Raw genomic sequence first — 24,658 nt, forward strand, 5'->3', positions numbered from 1 at the left:
CCATTTTGGAGGCCTATGGGAGGCAGCAGTGCGATCAGCAAAAATCCACATCCTGAAAGTTATTGGTGATAACCCTGCGACGATCGAGGACTTCAACACTCTTCTGGTGCATGTGGAAGCTTGTCTGAGTTCCAGGCCTATTACGGAGATGTCAGACGATCCGAATGACTTCGAACCACTCACACCTTGCCATTTTTTAATTGGAACATCGCTCCGCTAGCTACCAGATCCGGATCTTCTACACCTCCCAACGAATCGACTGACCCAATTTCAACATCCCTACAAAATTCATTTCAAATTCAATTAATATTCAATAATTTTTTTTTATGAAATTTGAGAAGCATTTCAAATCTTATCTCATTCCGACTGTGAACGAAATTCAAAATCTAATCCTATACAAATCTATATCTAATTTAAATTTTATTTAATTCAAATACAAAATACATCATTTCTAAATCCAATGCAAATACAGTCCAAATTCTGCCTCAATCCAACTCAAATCGCAATCCAAATCCATTTAGCCTATTACATATAAATGAATCAAATTTTATGAGTCGCACAATTATCGCATTTACATATTTGTATTTCGCAATTGCACATCAATGTTGTCCCATTCCTACGTTTAACAGCAACATAACAAAGCCACCCTAGACCGAATTGATCAGCTAAAGCACGTTTATGATTGCAATTAGGCTCTCCTTGAAAGGGCATATTTTCATTTTCCTATATATGTGGGACGGTTAGGCTAGGCTAGGTAAATATCGACCAACTTGGGCGCTCAACAGACGAGGTCGGTTTTAATGTGTGCCTGAAGTGAGCATTTTATTTTTTATTTTATTGACTCTGCTTATTGTTGTTGTTCCAAAAATAAAAATAATAAGGGTAGCTATCCAAATCTTTGCCGACAATGTCTCGATGACGACAGCGGTGCCCTAAATGATGCCCGTGAGGCCCCTGACCTTCTATTGTGTTTTCGGTGGTTGAATCTCTTCGCTTCGGTCGGTCTTGGGCAAACTGGGCAGCCAAGCGCAACGGAATTAGGTGTTGCTTTAATGGATTCATTCAATGGACGGTTGTAAGATTCCGGAGCACGCGTTGCTTGCGTTGCAAGCTCGGCCAAAATTGTGTTGGGGTATTTGATTGATCCATTTCCACCGAGGAAGTCACACTTCATGGAATTTGTGTTACCCAGGCGGTACATTTTTATGACACCCCAAGTGCCCCACCCGATGAGATTGTAGGAATTACTTGACGAAATACGATCTTCCGCCCACAAGAGATTGCGTTCTCAATCTCTTTCCATAATTGGTCTAAGTCATGTAATCTCAAACGCACGAAATTATGCCTGACATAAGAATCCACCAAACGACCCCGAGTAAACCCGACATGTTGCGGAAAGAATGCCATTCAGTCAGTCGTCGTTGTCGTCACCCTCGCCTGGTTAATGAAATCCGGTCGTTTAGATCTTTTCCGGGTGTAGACCGTCGTCAGAAACAGAGATGGGAGACTTCAACGGGGCTTTTCCATTGTAGCTCAACCTGGTTCATTGTCGTCGTCTTCGTGTTGGCAGATTATGATTACAGAGAGTCGGTACCGACCGACTCTGCGCTCATATTTCTTTCAACACATTTCGAGCACGACGAACATCTCGTCACATCTTCATTCAGTCATGAAAGCGATGAGGAGCGCACATTTCCTGCATGTCGTGCAGCGATGCTCTGTCGTTCCCCAACCGTAGAATAACATAGGAACATTTAATTCGAATAAATATAAATAAATTATACTGAAATCTAAATTGATCGCCCCCTTGGTTGGTTGGTTGGTAAAGGTGTGACGACGGTGGTCCCGCGCCGTCCCGTGTGGCAATTATTAGATGGGGAGCGTGAGGTGGAGTGTTCAAGAATCAACCCAACACGCAGACAGACAGTTTCCGAGGTGTGGCCAATTCGATCGAATGCCTGCCACTCTCTACGCTCATGCGATCACGTAACGCCGCCCGCCGCGCCGCGGCGACTGAGAATGCATTTCTGGCAAGGGGAGTTAATGGAATCGGAATTGGCACTCTGAATGTTAACAGTTAACTGTTTGTGGCAGATTTAGACAGGAAGGCGTTGAAGCTACTCGAATAACTATAGAGAATAGTTTAATGGGCCACGGGAATCATTACTTATAGAATATCATTTATAAATTTTGCTACGCCTACGCTAACGGATCATACAAAGTTGAAGATCTTCTATCCAAATTTTATGTTTGAATACTTTTTATATCTCAAATCGTCTTTAGTCTTTCTCGTCACATTCCATTAATGTGTTGTCCAATCATTGTTCAATTTAGAAATTTTTCAAATGTTTCGTTATTCTGTCAAAAGTGAATAAGGAGAATGGTTTAATTTCTTTGTTTTCACTTTGTAACTCAACAATCCTTCCCATCCTAATTTCAAAAAAATAATAATTCATTTTTTTTTCATTCTTGCAGGTAAACTCATCATTCATCCTTGATGGTCATCAGGTTGGTATAAATTGCATTGAACATACAGCTGGACTTCAGCAATAGATGCTAACGAAGAAATTGTGTACCCTTCAAATTTGATAACTCTACTCTAAGGTGTTCCCTAGTCTTCTTATAAACGAATCCCTAATTCCACTATCGTTCCTTATGTCAATCGAATCGACATCTACCTGTTCGACCCTTCACGGTGCTTCATTTACCGTTATTATGAAAATAAATATACCATTCAATCTGCAGTCGCCATTCGATTCCTACTATAATTCTACGTTTCTGGACAAATTTTCAAAATAATCGTTGGCTAGATTTTTGAGTTATGCCATTTTTAAGTTTTTTGATGAAAAATGCCTTGTAAATCAATTAAAAATCCATAGCACAACGTAATAAATTGCAAACGAGTTTTTTTAATGCAAAATCAATTAAATATCTATCTGCCTGTATATAATGGTCGTACACTCCATGTTATCCGGAGCAAAACCGACTGTAATATCTTGTTGTAGGTCGCTCGTTCTAGGGCCGCCAGTCACAGATCCCCCGGCACGCCTACAACACACGCATTTTACGCGCATCTTCCAGGATTGCACACAGCCAGCGAGTGCATGGTCTACCCTGGAGCCAATGTCCTCTTCCAGGTTCTATGCTAAACATGACTTTTGCTGGTCTCTCTTTCGGCATACGTGCATTATGTCCACCCCACTGTAATATGCCGTATTTTAAAAGCCTGCCAATGTCTGCATTTTTGTACACTTGGCGCAATTGATTCAAGCGTCTGAGCCATTCTTAATTTTCCACCGCACTGCCAAGTATTTTCCACTCAAATACTCCTAAAATTCGATGTTCTGCATCTTTTAACGACCATGCTTCATGGTCGTACATGGCTACTGGACGAATCAACGATGTATACAGAGCTAGCTTTGTCCGTGTTTGTAGGCTGCGAGACTCTAGCTGGCTACGAAAATCATAGAAAGTTCTACTTGCAGCTGCAACACGTGACAGCTGCAACAGGTGAAAACCTCGCGGATAACGTCATTATCACATATAATGAGTGTTCCAAGATATATGAATTCGTCGACAACCTCAAATCGCATCCAACCCATTCAACCTCGGGACTAACACCGTTTGGGCTGCAACGCTCACTGCCAGCCACCAGGTACATAGTTTTGACAAAGTTCATGATCAGTCAGTCCTATTCTTCCACTCTTCCGTTTAAAAGATTCTTCCATTGCACTGCAATCTACACCAATGATGTCGATGTCATACGCAAAACCAAGGAGCATGTAAGACTTATTGATGATGGTTCCCTTTCCTTGCACACAAGATCTTCGAATTGCACCTTCCAGAGCTACGCACAGTTGTTCCACTATAGGGACAGGGGAGTAAATTTCATTGAGAAAAATCATTTGGTTTCAATCAAAATTTTATGAAAAGTTGTAATTAACATCATATTTTTACCATAATGTATCAACTGAAACTATAGTAGAGTGTATAATTACAAAACAAAATCATACTACCTCCACTATTGGTGCTACCACCACTAAAGGTGCGGTTACCCTATTGCTTCAAAAGAAAATGTTTATTTTTTTTTGTGGGTATAGAGATTTAATTGATGTTGCACAATAAAAAACTTGTTTGTTTTTAAGTTATTACGTTGTGCTATGGATTTTTAATCGCTTTTTTGGGCGTTTTTCTTCGAAAAACTTAAAAATGGCGTAACTCAAAAATCCCACCAACGATTTTTTTGAAAATTTGTCCAGAAGCGTAGAATTATAGTAGGAATCGAATGGCGGCTGCCGATTGAATGGTATATTTATTTTTATAATAACGGTAAATGAAGCACCGTGCCCTTGTTATTATCCCCCCGCCAAGAGGCACCCGAGCAACAATCGAAAGACCTGCATGCTTCCGTTGCTCGAATTGTTGTTCACTCATCCTGCTGACAACCACCGAACCCCATCCGTGGGAATTCCTGGACGCCCTCGTCATCGTCATCGCACCAACAACCGAAGGAATTCCCTTTGAATTAAGACTGCACTCCATCGCATCGGTGGGACACAAGTCTTAAGACTCAAGTGGACGAACGATCGACCCTTTTGCTGCCGCTGATTCACCACCCAACCGTTTCGACGGCAACGAGCGACGACGTCCGCGCCGCAGATAGGCTGCTAGATAATGCAATTCTGTTTTGTTGGTCGTCGTAATGGATAAGCACCGACCACCTTCGCCTTCTCTGCACACCGCCCTCCGATTCGGATGGGTTCTCCGCTGATGACGACGACAACGAACGAGAGCTGCGGTGTTGGCCGTTTCGGAGTGGTATGGGTGTGAGAAATACACGGCCTTCCACTCGATTGCTGTTTTATGGTGAATGATTCACAGTGTGGGACATAAAATTTGCAACGTGGTCTGTTTTTTTGTTGTTGAGATTTTAAGGTCCGCAACACTGTGGAGACACCTTTACATGGTGTGTTACGGAGTCGCATTTACCATGGTCACTGTTGATGAGTTTCGGATAGTGAGGAAAAATCGAGAAAGGACGCCCGATTACTAAAGAAAAACGACATATAAAAGAAAACTTTTCTCTACAGAGGTTATAATTTTTTTTAATGTTTTTTCTTTGCTGGTCGAGTAAAGAATGAGGAGGAAAAGATGATGCAATACATTTTTGATGGCAGCAGCTCGTTAGCAATATACAAAACGATAAAATCGAACATATTCGCGCTCCTTGAGGCACTTGGCTCAATCACCATACAGAAGGCAGACCTTATTATTTGAACGCTGGAACTCCATCTGGGCACGGCGAAGCGTCACCTTGCGAACTCTACTTTTCTTGTCAGGATGTTGTACCGCTAACTCCCATTGTGACGGAGTAAGATTGTCATTTTTCACCGCCACCAACTGTCCTATTTCGACGTTTGCTTGCGAGCTTGTCCCTTTTATTACGCGATTGCAGAGTTGACAAGTATTCATCACGCCAACGACGCCAGATATCAGTTGTATGTCTTTCCATTTTTGGTACTTGTCCAAACGGTTCTCGGGAATATGGTGAACACCAAGCTCGGGAGTCAGATTTAAAGCCGCCCAATAATGAAGTGCCCCGGAGTTAAGGCTTCGATGCTATCAGGAGACTTTGAAACAGCACAGAGTGGCCTCGAGTTAAAGCAAGCCTCGGTGGGCCTCCTTCAACACCTTGCTGTATTCGATGTCAGAATTAGCATTCAGCTGACTGTCAGCACTGACAAAGTTCATGCCGTTGTGTGACCACCAGGGTAGAAATATTTCACAGTCAATGCAGTGAAAAACATGGATCTCAGTATAATCTGCAGTCGCCTTCTTCGCCGCCGTGGTGAGTGCGACTGGGTGCAGCCGAAAAATCATTTCCAACACCGACCTTTCAATTTCGCATTCAGCAACTCACAAGTCACTCTGACATGCTGCTCAGTTCGCTCCTTACCATATGACTGTGAGTGGCCCATTTAAACGCGTGGTGAATTTTTTCAATTTGCTGGGTGAATGTGTACATTTTGCTGTGGTAGATTTCATCTTCGCGGCGCAGTGGGTGATGTGAGTTCTGTTGTTTACTTTTCTGCCTCTCCGGGAATGTGAGGTTGATTTCAAAGCAGGAAGAAAATAAAAACATGATATAAAAAAACATCACTTTCATCCAGTGCTGCCGAAAATTTACAACCCTGGTGACCACATAACGTTGCACAAGCCACGTCGTGATACAAACCTTTTCAAAGCGTTGAGAAACGTGTTGGTTGAAAGATCTCCTGCTGCTTCAATGTGGACGGCTTTCGACGACAGGCATATGAAAACGGCTATGTACCCCTTAGTAGTTTTGGCTCCACGTAGGTTGTTTGATTTGACCAGGATTGGCCCTGCGTAATCCACAGCAACGTGCGTGAACGCTCTTGTCACTGCTGTTGTAAGAACTGATGGAAGGTTTTCCATTAGCTGGGTTGTTGTATGTACCTAGATGGGGTTACAACCGACACAGTTTTGAATCACCTGCCGTATTATTGAGTAATTGAGTTACAGCAGAGAATCCAGAAGCGTTGCTTCAAGGAAGCAATCAGTAAGCTAGTGCCGCAGTGAAGATTTTCACGATTCTTGATCAAAAATGAAGTGTAGCGATGCAGCTTCGGTAAAATAATCGGAAGCTTCATGTCGTAAGGTAGCTCCGAATTTTGAAGCCTGCCACCAACTCGCAAAATACCGTTTCCATCGATGAATGGATACAAATACTTCAGTCTGCTTTTTCGAGAAACCTCCAAACCTTGCTTTAAACGTTGGAACTCGTTGTCAAAAACTTTGCGTTGCGCTGATCGAATGAGTGCCAAGTCCGCTGAAGGTAGTTCCTTTGCGGGTAAAAACTGCTTCAGCATCACAATCCGCTTCCTGGCAAACCGTAAGACGTAAGCCAAAATGCGAGCCGCAGTAGTGAGTTTAGAACTCCGATCGAGAATCAGCGTTTCAATGTTCAGTTTGCTACAATTGTTTTTCCATCGTCGGGGAAGTGAAGACAACCAATGCAACACGATTGTTGACTGTCCAAGCATGGTAATCGACCTGGAGGTGCTCGACCGAATGTGACAGACAGCTTTTGCATTTTTGCACAGCTGCGTTTAGCTCAAGTCTCGGTAGGGATATGTGCTTTACTGGTACTAGCTCAATTTTGACTGCAAACAATTGGACGTGCACGTTGTCTACATCGTCGACCGATCTTGCATAAACTATTGCTGCAACACTGCTGACGAGGCATCGGAAAAGCCATGTAGCTGAATTCGACCTCTGTGGTTTGGCAGCCAGCGAGGAATTCGCACCTGCTCCAGCAGATGTAGGTTGTCGCGCAGTTCAAGCCACTCTTGTAGAACTGCCGGCGGAAGAGGATCGTCGAACTGCAGGTCATATAACCATGTTTGCTGGTAACAGATCTTTGCCTTGATTATTGCCGGTGAAAGCCATCCGTTCGGGTCGAACAATCTTGATGATTCAGACAGGAGTTGTCGCTTGGTGACGCCTGCCTCCACCGGGAGAGAAACCTTGAAAGAAAATGCGTCTTCATCGGGTAGCCACTGCACTCCAAGTGTTTTCACTACGTTTTGTTCGCCATTGAGTTGTAGAGAAATTGCTTCCTTGTCGACTTCAGTAACACCTTCGAGGAGTTTCGGCTTATTTGTTGCCTATCCAGTATTTCAATAAAAAATAACAATAATTTTTCTAAATTACTCTCTCGTATCTATAGTGAAGCTACTGTACCAAGTGGCGCATACCTTTTAAAATAGATAGCAACACTATGGGTACCAAAGTTAGTTTTTACCTACACTAAAGGAACAGCACATCTATTAGTGATTCAAGTTATTTGGTAGTCTTCTTCTTCTTCTCGTTGGCATTACATTCCCTATTGGGACATTGCCGTCTTGGAGCACTTTCACATTTGTTAACTGTTACCGCACGGCTAAGGTAGTCGTTCAAATGCGTTTAGCTTAAATAACAACAAGCTCATTCTAATTAGTATATTTATTGATTCATGTATCAGTCAATGCATTAAAACTGTCAAAAAAATTGGTATTTCTTATTCAGGATTCAAAATTTGTATTTTAACCATAACGATAACTTTTTATCGAATAGTGCGATCGGGACGATTTTCAATAGGAAACAATATCACAAAATTCCGCATGTTACGGACATAGGACAGAATGCAACCTGTTACGAGCAATATAATATAATAAGTAATATAAACACAATATGACAAGAATCATTTCCATTGCATGCTCTGATATTTCCGAAAATACGATGCTATTTTCGTAATCAGAGTTAGATTCTCAAATCTATCTTTTCTGAAGCTCACCGCACAAAATGTAAAATAAATATAATTGATTAATTTCGATTTCAGCTGTATATAGAATTAAAAATATTTAAAGCTTTCAGATTATTGCCCTGAATCTGTTCCAGGATATTCCGAGCACGTCTTTCCGATGGCTTCTGGCACAGTTACACATATCCTATTTTACATAAACTTCTTCGGATCTATTCATAACAATTTTGGTTTTGACGAGCACCTGGATTCCACTCGAGGATCCGAAACGATACATACAACTCGGGAAGCCAGAAGGGTTGCACTACGGATTTCCGCCGGATTACACAATTCCTCGGATTCGTAAACCCACCGGATTCCACACGGAAATATCGAATGATTCTACTGACACGGAAATCTCGAAGGATTTCATTAGGGAATCCTGCCGGACTACAGTGGGAAAACCCGCTGGATTCAACTTGGAAATCGCACCGGAATAATCGCGAATCACGAAGGATTCCAGTCCAGATTTTCGATACATTCCAACCCGGAATCCTGATATATTCCACTCCGGAATCCCAACGGATTCATCTTCGGAATCCCGACGATTTTACTCCGTCATCCGGCACATACGGACCCTAACGGATTTCACTCCGAAATTCCGACGGATTCTACTCCAAAATTCAGATGAATTCTACTCTAGAATTCCGACGGATTGTACTATGGAATTTCAACCAATACTACTCCGAAACCTCAACGGATTCCACTTCGGAATCCCGACGAAATCCAACCCGGAACCCCGATAGATTTCTCTTCAGAATCCCGACGGATTACTCTTCCTAAACCAGACGGATTCCTTTTGAGCATCCCGATGGACACTTCTCCGAAATCTCGACGCACTCCAATACGGGATTCAGACGGATTTCAATCAGGAATTCCGATGGATTCCACTCCGGAACACTGACGGATTCCATTCCGGATTCCCAACGGATTTCTTTCCAGGATCTCGACGGATTCCTTTTCGAAAACTGGAAGGATTTTTCTTCGCGATCCCGACGAATTCCACTTCGTAATATCGACGGATTCCACTCCGGGAACCTGATGGGTTCTACTGCGGGCGTCCGAAGAAATTTATTCCGGAATCGCGACGAATTCCACTCCGGAATCCGGACAGATTTCTCTCCGGAATCCTGGTGGATTCCACTTCGTACAAAACAGATAGGCATGATAGAACAAACTGCAATTTTCAAAGTAGGCTCTTTGCGTATCAACAATCGACGAATGGCACTCCCGTATATCCAAGGTGAAAGAAAGAGACATCGAAGCATGCGATGCTGCTCTGTCCTATGCACGATGTTCAGCAAAGTTTGACTTCCACCGCTAGGTTCGCTAGCGTTTCAAAATCATGGAAGGACCACATTCCATGGCGAAGATGCCTATATGTTATGTGACAGGAGTCTCGATCCTCTCAGAAATCCCAAAGAATTCTTCTTTACACTCCCGTATGGCTTCTCTTCAAAATCTCGACGGATTCCTCCCCAGAATAACCACGTATTCCACTTTGCAATCTGGGAGGATTCCTCTCTGGTATCTCGACGGATTTTCCTTCGAATCCCGACGGATTCCAATTCGAAATTCCGACGGATTCCACTCCGGGAACCCGATGATATCCACTGCGGGCGTCCGAAGAATTCATTTGTCCGGAATCCTGACAGATTCCTATGCGGAATCTCGACGGATTTCTCTCCTAAATCCCGATGGATTCCGCTCCAGAATTCGGATGATTTCGATACGGAATCCCGACGAATTCCAATCCAGTATCCCAGCGGTTCTCAATCTTTTTCATAAGAGGTACCCCTTGGAACATTTGCATTATTTAAGGTACCCCTTATTTTTTTGCTGTACATGAAAATAAGCGGAACTCATAAGATATATGAAGAAATGGACGTAAAAGCTAACGAGATATATGGCTCTCTATAAAGTGGGCTGAAATTTGTATTATTCCGTGAAACTTTCCAACTCACATAAAGTTTAACCATCAAGCTTCCTACAGGACTTTTATCACTATTGGAAGTTTCTGCGCCTCTTGATGGGAGGTTTCTGAGCATCATCAATGGAGGCGTCCTAGCCTCTTGAAAGGACGCTTCTGCACCTTTTAAAAGAACGATTTCGAGCCTCTCGTAATGAGGCCGAACCACTTGAAAGGAGATTCCGAGGTTCTGAAAAGGTTGCTTCCGAGCATCTTGGAAGAAGGCTTACGAGCCTCTTGAAAGGATGCTTCCGAGCTTCTTGAAAGAAGGCTTCCGAGCCTCTTGAAAGGGGGCTTTCGATCCTCTTAAAAGAAGGCTCCCAAGCCTCTTGAAAGGAGGCGTCCTGGCCACTTAAAACAAGACTTCTGCGCTTCTTGAAAGGAGCCATTTTAAGAAGCCACCCAAACCTCTTGAGGGGAGCCTTCAGAGGCCCTTGATAGGAGGCTTCCAAGTCTCTTTATAAGAGGCGTCCGGGCATCACAAAACTAGGCTTCCGAACCTCTAGAGAGAAGGTTTTCGGGCCACTTAAAAGGAGGCTTCCGAGCCTCTTGAAAAGCTTCCGGGCCTTTTGAATAGAAGCTTCCGGGCCACTTGAAAGGAGGCTTCCAGGCTTCTTGAAAGAAGGCTTCCTGGCCTCTTGAAAGAAGGCTTCCGAGCCTCTTGAAAGGGGGCTCCGGGCGTCTTGAAAGGAGGCTTCCGGGCCTCTTGAAAGGAGACTTTCGGGCCTCTTGTAAGGTGGCTTCAGGGCCTCTTAAAAGGAGGTTTCCGGGCTTCTTGTAAGGAGGCTTCCGAACCTCTTTAGAGAAGGTTTTTGGGCCATTTAAAAGGAGGCTTTCAGGCCACTTGAAAGGAGGCTTTCAGACCACTTAGAAGGAGGCTTCCGATCCATTTAAAAGGCTTCCGGGCGTCTTGAAAGGAGGCTTCCGGGCCTCTTGGAAGGAGGCTTCCGTGCGTCTTGAAAGAAAGCTTCCGGGCCTCTTGAAAAAATGCTTCCAGGCCTCTTGAAAGAAGGTTTCCTGGCCTCTTGAAAGGAGGTTTCCGGACCTCGTGAAAGGAGGCTTCCAGGCTTCGAAAGGATTCTTCCGGGCCTCTTGAAAGTAGGCTCTTAGTTGTAGGCTTGCGAGGAACCTTTCGAGCCTCTTGAAAGGAGTATTCAGGGCCTCTAAAACGCGGCGTCCAGGCCTTTTGAAAGAAGTCCCCAAGTATCTTTAAATTAGGCTTCCGAGCCTTTTGAAATGAGATTTCCAAGCCTCTTGGAAGGAGGCCTTTGAGCTGCATGGAAGTAGGCTTCCGAGAAGCGTAGAAGGAAGCTTCCAATCTTCTTGCAACGAAACAACTGAGTTTTTAGGAAAAAAGCCTTCATATTTTAGTTCAGAAGCATATTTTTAACATATTATTTAATATTTTTATTTTATTTTTATTATATGTTTTGATTGGAATTGTAATACGTCCGCCATTACGCATTTTTGTTCGCGGTACCCCCTGGGGCCAGCGCATGTACCCCTAGAGGCTGCAGTACCGCTACCGCTGCAGTATCCCAACGGATTCTACTGTGGGTTTAGGATAAAATCCATTCCAGAATTCCGACAGATGCCACCTCGGGGTACGGATTTGACTCCGGAGCCCCCCAGATAGATTTCATTTTTCAATCCCGACGGATTCCACATCTGACATCCGATGGATGTCACTGTCTAATCCCGCAGATTCCTTCCCGAAATCCTGACGAATTCAACTCCGGAAATCCAACGGAATCCTCTTCGGAATACCGACTAATTACATTCCGGAATCCCGAAGAATGCTTTACCGGTATTCCGACGGATTCCATGTCGGAAACTCTAGGGATTCCACTCCAAAACCCCGTTGGATTTTACTCTAGACAATGTCATTGTCGCATGACGCTTAAATTTGTGCGACATGAATGCCAGATTACTAGGTGGTCTGATTATTCTTAAAAATCGAATGCTTTCATTCGAAAGGCTTCCAAAATTAACGAACATGAAGGATATATAAATGGCAACAATAATGATCATAAAAACATTTTTTTTGGATCAATAAAACATTTCACACACAGATTCGGCTGCCGGTGGGACTTGAACCCACACTATTCCATTGAGTACACGGACGTACAGGGGTTAGACAAAAAGGTTGAGATAGGCAAAATTTTGCCGAAGTTCAAGTCAGCATAACTTTGCGTAGAATGATCCGATTTTGATAAAATTGGGACCATCGGACGCGGAAACTCTTCTAGTATACTATCCCTATGCAAAACCTGAGATTGGTCCTCGGCCACCGGAGATGTTCCGGGTTTTCCGAGGGTACGTTCAAGATGCATTTTTTCCACTGCTTGTCATTTTATATGACGTTTAGTTTCATCATGTTTTATGCTTTGTCCAAAAACTAGAACTAATATGCCGATCAATGGTGGCTGTAGATCGAGAATCCATCAAAACTACGCAGAGATATGGTTATTTCCGAAAAAAACGGTCCCGGGAACATTATGTAATGATAACAGATCGGAATAATGCAAATATGAGTATTTTATTCCATGGCTTCGCGAGACGATGATTACAGAAACATTTCCAAAATGATAGTGTCCACTGCCATCCTTATAGCAGGTACCATGGGCTTTCTAGGATGAACCGGTTTTGGCACCATCTGGAACCATGCATAAATGGGTGTCAAAATTCATGTTTTCTCAAGACGATGAATATAGAATCTTTATTAAAGATATATTTTGAGGACTGTAAGACTCTCTGGCCAATTTGTGACAGCTTCCGAATGTTCTGCAAAAGTGATATTTATTCAGGGTGTATGGCCAATCCCGTACCGTTTTCACGGAAATGTATCTGCGTATACCTTTGGATCTGATTTTGGATCTGCAGCCAGCATTGGCCAGTATATTAGTTCTAGTTTCTGAGGAAAGCATAAAACAAGATGTCAGCTAACGTCACATAAAATGATAGGCAGAAGAAAAAATGCATTTTCAACATACCCTCGGGAAACCCAGAACATCTCCGTTGGCCAAGGACCTATCTCAGGTTTTGCATGAGGATAGTATACTAGAAGAGTATACGATGGTCCCAATTTAATCGAAATCGGATTTTTCTACGCAAAGTTATGCTGATTTGAACTTCGACAAAATGTTGCCTATCTCAACCCTTTCGTCTAACCCCTGTATTACCAATTATACAACAGCTGCCCTTGCGAGAAGTTGTTCCATAACCAGCTAATAACGATGGGATATCAGTCAATTCCCCGTATCCATCGAATCTAATTTGGCAACATTTCACACCTTTTCTCTCTACCCAACTATGTGTATCAGAATTGAACAACAGTCGGTTGCGTTTGAATCACAAACATGTGCTTCTATTTGTCGTATTGAGGCGGGTTTGCTTCTGCAACGACAATAGAGGCCCCCTTGCCACTGAGCGTCCGATCAGCTGCGGTGTGTGATACTGCAGGGTATCATCGTTTCTCTTTTTCTTGATTGATGACTTGTGAGGGAAGTCAGATTTTTTTTACTCTAGTCCCTACCCGATCAGGAATGCATAACAAAATTATAACTCAATTCTATCAATTGTTGTTATTTAAAACAACGTGTGTTATAATTAGATAAATCGATAAAAATGTGTCTTCGGCCAGTTTTATTTCATATCAAAATTATAACAACATTAGTTATGAATATTTTCACAAAACAATTGCCTATATTTTTGTAGACATAGGAAAAAAATCGGAGGTAATCACCTTCAGTATAACTTGAACCCAGTCGATATTAATACATAGCTGGAACAAAGTTAATTGCCTACATTATGGATGGAAATCCGGCGTGGTAGCGTACCAGATTTCTATCCGTGATGTAGGCAATTACCTTGAAAGTAGATTTTTGTACAGAAAAATTATATCAACGTTTGTTATAATGTTGATCTGAAGGTATCAACCTCTGTTTTAATTATGTTACGGCTAGAGGTATTTTTGATATAATTTTTGTTATTTCAACAACTAACCAGCAAAATTTATAACACATTTTGTTACAATATTTTTCTGAAATAAATAACTCCCCTTGTTATAATTTTGTTAGGCATTCCTGATCGGGTATTGTCGGTAATACGTCCGTGTACTTAATGGAATAGTGTGGGTTCAAGTCCCACCGGCAGCCGAATCTTTTTTTAGATTTATGCATATGCACAACATGTGATGGATTTGTTTCGGAAAAGGTATTGTAGGGTAACTACTCCCTTCGGTGGGGCTAGACAGATGCTTTCCCTATTGAACCGAAAATAGTTATCTGTCTGAAAATAGTTATCTGTCATCTTACTTTTTTTTCTTTCCCGCAAAACGATTTCTCGGCTAAAATCTGCGTGTGTGAGCAAGTGAGCATTCTCTGCTCGTGAGAATGAGTGACAATTACGATTCCGGAATTAATGATAGAAAGAAGCTCTTAGGGATGTTTTCCATTGATTTATGTCCTTTGTGTGGCTATCAATAGTGAAATCCTAATGGAAAAATAACTTTTTATGCGAAACAACTTTCTGTGACGAAATTTTTGTTTCAGGACGAGAGAGCTTTCAAGTTTATTTTCGTTTGAATGTTTAACCTTTTTCCTGTTGAACGATCTTTTGTCATGATGATGTCCACTTTATTCAGGAGACCTTATTTCTCTATAGTCTATATGCCTTTTACCGCAAAGAATTTGCAGTTTTAGATAGTAGATAATCATTTCTAACACGATCTCTTTCCATCTATTATTTGCAAGGGTCAGATGAGCTCTTTTATCGCTACGTCTATGTTTTGATACAAAGTTCTTCTGACCATGCTGTCCTAAAGATCTTGCCATTGCTTCAAAGAAATTTTCCCAAAGTAGTAACTGTACCAGTTTTGGCCATGTTCCTAATTTGGCCAGTTTCTCGCATAACTTCGAAAATAAAACAATTTCCGAGGGATTTATTAGCTGTAATGGGAGATATGTCCCTTACGATTCTTCGCAGAGGAAAATGATCGATAGTTTTTGGAAAATATGCATTTTTCAGGGTTGGCCAAATTAGGCACTAAGGTGGCGAAAACCGGTGCACTTCCCCTAATGCACATAAAAAACATCTTCATCTTAATGGCCTTATCGGCAACAACGTCCTGAATATTTACCTGAATAAAAAGCCTGATTACCCGAGCAAAAATGAATAACTAATTGATAACAAATTCTATTATCCGGTTATCGAACATATTGATAACTGTACTTGTTATCATTTTGGCTGAATTAAGAGCCAACATAACAAAAATGATACCAGAATTTTGTTCCTGAAATAACTTCATGAAAACAAATTAGGTTATCACTGATACCTAATTGATAACACATTTTGTTATACATGTTATTTACTCAAATAACTAATTTAGTTATTATTTAGTTATCAGCCATCACTGTTTTATCGACCAAAATAGTTAAATCTTCTTTGCCGACTTCGTTACGCATTGAAAAAAATGTTGGCATTCACTTGGAATCGAACTCGAATCGAGTGATTGTACGGCGTTGTCTCTAGGCACTCACCCAATCGCGCTTTCTTGAGGAACAGAAGAGAAGAGTACTACGCTTTCTACAATCTTGCATTTACTGAAGGCTATTTATAATCAAATCATGATGCCATGACCAAGGCTTGACACGTGCAGGGTGCAAAGCAGAATAACTTATTAATAACAAACTTAATTATCCAGTAACTGGATAATCGATTTATTGATAACTAGAATTGTTATCATTTTGGTTGAACTACCAGAATTTAAATCAAAATAGCGAATCGGCAATCAATTAGGATAAATACGGTTCATCATCCTTTCATTGAATACATTTTTTTTAGTTGTGGCCGATTAAATAATAGGCTTAGGTCAGTTTCTCTCTCTTATTGTCAATCATTAGGTTGCTAGCAGCGCCATGCTGGTAATCGATTTCGGTAATAGGTTTTATTCAAACTATACCACAACCTTGTATTTCACAGTGGAACGTTTCATGTTTTCATATGCATAAATAAACACTGCCGACTAGTTAAAAATATGTTTATGGCTACTCTGTGATGGTAAGTGATGAACTTCTTATTCCTTCGAAAAAATCACTATAATAAAGAAATTTAAAAAAAAATACTCTGTGATGGTCCATTCAAACAGCTTCCAAAGTATTTTCTATTTCACAACTCGATATTCCCATGAGTCGACCGTACTTTCAACATCGACTATTGGAAGTTTGACTCCAGATGGTCTTGCCCGGGTTTATATTTTGCCTTCAAACCTAGGTTTAAATTGTCAATAGTGATTGTTTTCTCCACAACACACTACATCGTTGTAATTTCTTGATTATCCGACACATCCAGTTAAATTTTCCGCTTCTCCATATATAAGCACTGTGAATCTCAAGACGAATTATATTGCGGTTAGTCAAGACTATTCACCGTTCGTGAATGAGCACATGGCCTTGGATCATATGTTCCGGGAGCTGCAAGGCCATTTTAAGTACTACTACAACGCTTGGTGCTCAGATACATGTTTCATTTTTCAACGACACCTGAAATGAAAGTAAAGTTAATAAGTATAGGTATAAAACAAATGAGAAAATTTCAACATTTGTGCAAATTGCTTTGTTGACAGAGAAATAAACAAATCGTTGGTAACGGGGAAAATCACCGTCTGCTTAGACGAAAATTTCAGTTTAGTGTTTGAAAACAGTTCTTGTCACACATATTCAAAGCATAGGTCGGGCACATTTAGCAGAAGTTAGTTTTTTGCTACAGGTATGTTTTTCTTAGGCGACTATTTGGCGCTTGTTTTTGATTGCGTCGAAAAGTAGGCGGAGGAGTAGATTTTTTTATGCGCGATACAATATGTTTGAAAGAATAGCTTAGCCCGATATCTGAACGATGTGAAATTTAGAAGAAAATACCAAATTTGTATTGATAATAAATTTTGTTATTAGTCAGTAATCAGTTAATCACATGAATGATAACTAAATATCAAGGTGATAATAAGGATAACTAATCGTGTTATCAGTTTGATATAATTTCAGTTATCTGCCTTTGCTCGGGTATTCCGCCCTCTGCCGTAGTGAGTGTATCGTATTGCTCCAACTAATTTCGTAGGCTATCGGAACCGAAATTATTGCGATGAAATGTTATGTTCGGCGAAACATTATTTTCTGACAAAAATTACCTTTTTGGAGCAATATTAGTTTTTGTGGAAATGTAATATTTGAAAAAAAAAATGGTATTTTCGATTTCGGGCGAACGCAATTTTTTTGGCAAACGTTGTGTTCAGGGAAATGTTATTTTTGGGAGTTAAAATTCATCAATATTGGCAGTTTTGTCTCTTTGTATCGTGTCGGACGCGGATCTGGGGGCTTAGTTCTGTTTTGTGCGGTCGGAAAGGAAATGCGACGAATGTGCGACTGAGTAAATTACTTTGACATAACATCGTTCAAAACAAAGCAAGATCATGCTGAGGGTGGCTGGGCTTGATTCCCGGTTCCGGTCTAGGCAATTTTTCGGATTGGAAATTGTCTCGACTTCCATGGGCATAAAATTATCATCGTGCTAGCCTCATGATATACGAATGCAAAAATGGTAACCTGACTTAGGAACCTCGCAGTTAATAACTGTGGAAGTGCTTAATGAACACTAAGCTGCGAGGCGGCTCTGTCCCAGTGTGAGGATGTAATGCCAATAAGAAGAAGAAGATTAACTTCTCATCTAACGAACTACCTCTTCCCCGTGACACTTACGGATATGCAGAGGATTCCTCGGTCTCTTGTAGCAATGAGTGTCGGACAAATTTTCTTTTTCGAATCCTAAATTGACTTGAAAATCGGTAAAGAAAATTATTTTGAGCTTTTTGGTGGAATGTCTTCACTTGTCATAAGACGAGTTTGTACCTTCCCATTTAATTCCACCACTTGATTTTACCTTGACAGATACGTATTTCGACCTCAACAGTAAGGTCGTCTTCAGTGTCTCGTACTTGACTCGACTTGACATCGTTATTGGTCTTGAATTAATGTACAGTGAAAATAGTCTTCTACATATTTCCAAGAAGGCTGCGAAGTGTACAGTCAATCAAGCTAAGCTAGGATTAACTTTTCATCAACCAACTGTCATAGTATCAATTTTGTATTACTAAATACAAATTAGCTAAAATTTCATTAAATCTAAACAGGTTGTTGCACTTATTGCGATCAACACTGTACCACCATCGCACACCGCGCGCGGACCTCCCAACAGCTGAGCTGGGCTGGTATGAGTTCAGGTATTTGCCTCGCCTCCTCCTCCGCGGTACGGTACGACCACCGAGCTCTGGTTGCCACTTGCATTGATGGTAGTTTGGTTGGGCTCAGTTGTTTACAAATCGTCGTGGCGGTTGGACCTGGCCATCGGTATCGTATCGTATCGGCCCTCAACTACCTGTCCGTTGCAGTTAACGAGTCGTTCGTCGTCGTCGTCATCGTCATCGCTATTCGCGGTTTACGTACGCGTTTCTGATTTTGGTGGATTTCTCTTGAACGAAGGCAGCATACTTTTTTTTGGGAGAAGTGGTAGAAAGTTAGTTTTGCGAGTGATAATCGAATAGTTTTAATGATTAAATCTGTTGTAATGGATATGTTTGAGGGGAGAGTGATCGTTGTTGGAAGCAAACTGTGCGGACCTGATCCAAGAAATGGTTCTAGGGTCTAGGGCAGCTCATATGTGTAATGAACCAGCTAAATAAGAAAAAAATGCTGACGATTTTCGACCTGTGTGTTCCGATTGTCGGTTATGTGTATGTGCGAAAAATTAAATAGAAACAAGCTCGATATGACGGCGGGGTGGTGACCAACCTGCCTTCAACGGAAGAATAATGATCGTGTACTCCTAGAGCAGGGGCCTAATGATGGATTGTGCTATGTGTGCCTCGGGGTTGTGGCGAATTTCTGAAAATAAAAACTGTGTATATGTGGAATAGTGTGGTTCTCTGTGGGGCCGCAGAGCCAGAGAACAGCACTTGTTGCTGAATAGAAGTGGCAGCCAGTGCCAGCACAAGAGAAGTGCACTCTCGGTGGCTTTGAATACCGATGTAATTACGGCGGTTGGTCGCGGTCCGTTGAATGAGCGCAGAACAACATCGACGACATCGAACAACACACGGTGGTATACAATTTGCGCCGTTGTACGGTTTATTTCCAAGCTGCGAGCAAGTCTATAGAACGGACCTGTTAGTTTTTTTTTGTGCGAGCTGTTTGGAGAACTGAAGTTGTTTGGAGGGTCGCTCCATCGTGATCGAATTCGACGGACACAGTTTTACTGAACAAATATCTCTTGGTTCAATGTTGGTTATCTGGGCATGTTACTGTTTGTGTTTGCGTACAAATGTGTGAGATAAACTAGAATACATGTTTATTATCGAATGTCAATTAATTCGAGTGCAACAAGTTTTATACGACGTCAGCTGCAATACTATTGATTTTATTTATGTGAGGAAAAGTCGAAAATTTTCAACCCGATTAGTTACAAGACCGCCGGTTTATGTCATATTTGGCCATGTATAGAGCTGTTTGTTGATCAAATCGGTTTGTCAAAACGATACTACAGACGGTCAAACAGGGGTTATGCATCAAGAACTCATTTTTATTCATACAGATTGTATTTCAGTGTGCTTTCCAAAATATTGCACACACAGCAGAGATTCTTCCGCTGTCATCAAGAATCTATTCCAAACTATACTACCGTCCACAATATTTTTGAAATTCATTCAAAATTTCCTCCGGATTTAACTAAGTGTTCTCGGTATTCGTCCACTACTTTCTATTCTGGTTGCGTTGGAAAACTTCCCCGTTCTTGTTTGCAGATTTCGTTCCCGGCCCCCGTTTCTTTGATTGCTCCGCGAAATTAATGGCATAAACAAATTTTTCTCGGCAAATGAAAAGCCGAGTCTTGCACGAGACAGTGAAGACTGCCTTACAATTGAGGTCAAAATAGTACCCGTCCTATGACAGGTGAAGAAACTTCCACCATTTCCATCGCTGCTTCAGGTTACGTTCTGAATACTAACTGAATACACCCAGGTTTTTTTTTACGCGGTTGGATTTCATTAATTTCTCGGTTAACCTAAACTTTTACAGCTTTTGAAATACCCCCTGAATTTTCTTTGATTTTTTGTGAATTTTTTCGTGGGGTTAACTCATTGTTTCATTGACGCTGAAGGTCTTAAACGACTAAAACCAAACCGTGTAAAAAAAACCTGGGTGTACGCATTCATGTTTTCACCAAGAATTCTGCGAATTTGTTTAGAAATCTAAATTTTCTTTACATTTGTTCAGAATCCTTTATGGCTTCGTGTAAAATCCTCCCGAATTTATTCCGAAATTTCTTTGGAATCGTCAATCATATTTTCTTCCCCTAATGATAATTCTAATTCGTATAGAGTCCCTTTTGAATTGGGAGCGAATATATCTCTAATTCTTGGGTTCGGACAGAATTCGTCTCATAATCGGACAGCATGTGTCATAGATTAAGACCAAATTCGTTTCGGATTCAAACAGAATGCTCTTTGGATTGGGATAGAAGCCATTTTGGATACAGACAGAACCGATTTTGGATTCGTACAAACAGAAATTCCGAATTAACACAAAATCCATCTCAGATTCGGACAGAATTTGGCTCGGATTCGTCTAAGATTTATAAAATATACGTCTTGGATTAGAATAGAATCCGTTTCGGATTCGGATATAAAAGATTCGGACTGAATCTTTGCTTTGGATTAGGAAAGAATCCGTCTCGGATTCGGAAAAAAATCCGTATTGAATTCGTACAAAATTCTGGTTCAGAATCGGACAAAAATCAGTCTCGCATTCGGACAAAAGTCCGTCTCAGATTCGGACAGAATCGGTCTTGGACTCGAAAAGAATCCGTCTTGGATTAGAACGGAATCGGACTTGGATTCCAACAAAATCCGTCTCGGATACAAACAGAATCCATCTCGGATTCGGGTAGGAATTGTTTCGGATTCTGAAATTGTTTCGAATTCGGTCCTTAATTCGATTGAAAATCCGTCTTGAATTCGGACAGAAATCTGTCTTGGATTCCGATAAAAGTCCGTCTCAAATTCGAACAGAATACGCCTCTGATTTGGACAGAATTTGTGTCGAATTCGAACAGGATATACCTCGAATACAGACAAAATCATTCCCGGAATCGAGAAGAATCCGTTTCGGAATCGGTCAGAATCTGTCTTCAGGCCTGGTAGCGAGTCACTTTTTAGTGACTTGGTCACTATTTTGAGTCTAGTCACTAAAAAGTCACTATTTGCATTTAAAAGTCACTAAAGTCACTATTTTTCTGAAAATGGTCACTATAGTCACTATTTTTCGGAATCCCCTATTGTAAAAAAAATCAAAATAAAAATCTTTTGAACCAATTATTATCATTCATATCAAATATTAATCTGGTAGCACAGGCCACTAAATTCGAAACTTTATGATTGATTTTTATTTTCAGAAATATCATGATTTTATTAAAAATAAAGAATAGATAATCAAAAACTAGTGCGAAGATGAATGAATTGGTCGGAATTTCTGAATCTTTTCAAAATCTGAAATAAAACAAAAAAATAGATTTCAGAGATTTTTATAATTTAAAATTATTTGTCCACGCACTAAAGTCTACCATTTAGAAATTAACTTCCAATAAAAGATCATCGTTTTATTGAATTTTCAAAATTTTCCTCAGAATGTAACGTCGAGTTCAAAATCTAAAAAAAAATCATTTAACCCTTAAAGGCGCAAAGCGATTTTTTTAGAAATCGTCGGAAATATTTTTAACATAAATAACCATTGAAATCATTAACATTAAACGTATTTTCGGTTTGTTGTTTTAAAACAACATTGCGCATTTAAGGGTTAAATTCATTATTAAACCATAGTTTATAAAACTAAGACAGGAACACCGTCTTCGGCCAGAGGTCGTACATACAGACTGAACACTTAACACCTAGCATTAGCCAACGGACATGGAAAGTTTCCTCCTTATCGGAACGGGAATTGAACCCACACTCCATAGCACATGCGTCTAGACGATTGACGTCGCTAACCGCACGGCCATGAAGCCCAGACCACGAAGTTTAGTAACAGATAAAATCGTATTTTTAAAATTTCTTCATTATTTTAATTATTTTATATTTTTTAAACAAATGGTCCTACCAAAGATTTATAAGCTTTGTGAGTCCAAATAGTTCACCGTCTAGGAATCAATTAGACCATTTTATATCGCTCTTTGGCTGTTCTACAGAAACTTCGAGCTCATATTAAACAACAAATGTTGTTGTAATTATCAACATAATTTTGTGACACAACTTGTAACTCACTACCCGTGACGCCGGATAGATACCTTCTCATGGTGTGTTACTTAATATGAGGTACCATGGTCACATTGCTAGCTTCTGACGAATACCATCCACAATATCCAACTCCGTGGTACTTATGAGGTTACTGGCCTCTTGCTTCCACCCTCTTTCTCCTTACGATGAAGATGGGCGTGGCCAGTAGCAGTAATCCTTATGCTTTTGCTGTTTTTGCTTTTTCTTGATATGTGATAGCATTCTATATGAGGATTAAAAAAACACTACTTTGCAATCCACTTGTAGCTCTATACCCGGTTCAAAACTTCATACAAAAGTCACTATTTGGTCACTTTTTCTGCAATAGAAAGTCACTATTTGGTCACTTTTTCGTCATCGTTGGTCACTAAAGTCACTATTTTTAACGGCATTCATCGCTACCAGCCCTGTGTCTTAGATTCGAACAGAATTCGTCTATAGGGTTTGTATTGGATTTGGGCAAAAGTTAGTCTCGGATTTGGACATAATACGTCTCGGATTCGGATTAAAATCCGTTTCGGATTCGGACAGAATCCATCTCAGACTCAGACAAAATTCGTCTCGGATTGGGGTAGAATCCGTCTCGGATTTGAAACAAGTCGTATTTTATTCGGACGGGGTCCGTCTCCCATTCGCACAAAGCGAGTAATCCGTCGTGGATTCGAACAGAATCTTTCTCGGATTCAGGCCGAAATCGTCTAGAATTTGGACAGAATCTGTTTTAAATCTCAGATTTGGACAACAATTCGTGTCGGTTTCCGACAAAAGTTAGTTTGGATTTGGACAGAATCCTTCTCGGATTCGAAGAAAAATCCGTCACGAAATCGAACGAAAATCCGTCTTGGATTCGGGCCAAAATCTTTTTCGAATTCGTTCAAAAAGCCGTCTTAGTCTGTCTCGGATTTGAACAGCATCCATTCCTGATTTAGACAGAATCCTACTCGTATTAGGGCAGGAACTGTCTCAGGTTAGGTTAGAACCCATTTCGGATTCGGACAAAAGTTAGTCTCGGATTGGAACAGAATCCGTCTCGGATTGGGACAGAATCCGTCTCGGATTCGGACAGAAGCCGTCTCGGATTCGGACATAATCTGTCTCGGATTCGGACATAATCCGTCTCGGATTCGAACAGAATCCGTCTCGAATTCGGACAGAATCCGTTTCGGATTCGAACAGAATCCGTCTCGGATTCGGACAGAATCCGTCTCGGATTCGGACAGAATCCGTCTCGAATTCGGACAGAATCCGTCTCGGATTCGGACAGAATCCGTCTCGGATTCGGACAGAATCCGTCTCGGATTCGGACAGAATCCGTCTCGGATTCGGACAGAATCCGTCTCGGATTCGGACAGAATCCGTCTCGGATTCCGACAGAATCCGTCTCGGATTCCGACAGAATCCGTCTCGGATTCGGACAGGATCCGTCTCGGATTCGGACAGAATCTGTCTCGGATGCGGACATAATCCGTCTCGGATTCGGACAGAATCCGTCTCGGATTCGGACAGAATCCGTCTCGGATTCGGACAGAATCCGTCTCGGATTCGGACAGAATCCGTCTCGGATTCGGACAGAATCCGTCTCGGATTCGGACAGAATCCGCCTCGGATTCCGACAGAATCCGTCTCGGATTCGGACAGAATCCGTCTCGGATGCGGACAGAATCCGTCTCGGATTCGGACAGAATCCGTCTCGGATTCGGACAGAATCCGTCTCGGATTCGGACAGAATCCGTCTCGGATTCGGACAGAATCCGTCTCGGATTCGGACAGAATCCGTCTCGGATTTGGACAGAATCCGTCTTGGATTCGGACAGAATCCGTCTCGGATTTGGACATAATCCGTCTCGGATTAGATCAGAATCCGTCTCGGATTCGGACAGAATCCGTATCGGATTCGGATAGAATTCGTCTAGGATTCAGACAGAATTCGTCTCGGATTCGGACAGAATTCGTC

At 41.4% G+C, this 24,658-nt stretch overlaps 1 protein-coding gene across 16 annotated transcripts in view; it reads left to right on the forward strand.

Moving 5' to 3' along the window:
* Positions 1–24,658, forward strand: part of LOC134207880 (partitioning defective 3 homolog) — a 449,770-nt gene that overhangs the window by 172,608 nt on the left and 252,504 nt on the right. For 7 of the 16 annotated variants that reach the window (XR_009978437.1, XR_009978438.1, XM_062683878.1 and 4 more), the window contains exon 1: positions 18,703–18,896. The exons of 7 other annotated variants lie outside the window; for them this stretch is intronic. The gene's annotated coding sequence lies outside the window, so the exon portion shown is untranslated. Of the gene's footprint in view, positions 1–18,702; positions 18,897–24,658 lie in introns of those variants that run through there. 2 more of the 16 variants (XM_062683868.1, XM_062683869.1) reach the window with 2 other exon arrangements.

This window comes from Armigeres subalbatus, chromosome 1 (assembly GCF_024139115.2).
Source record: "Armigeres subalbatus isolate Guangzhou_Male chromosome 1, GZ_Asu_2, whole genome shotgun sequence".
In the NCBI taxonomy this organism is placed as follows: Eukaryota; Metazoa; Arthropoda; class Insecta; order Diptera; family Culicidae; genus Armigeres; species Armigeres subalbatus.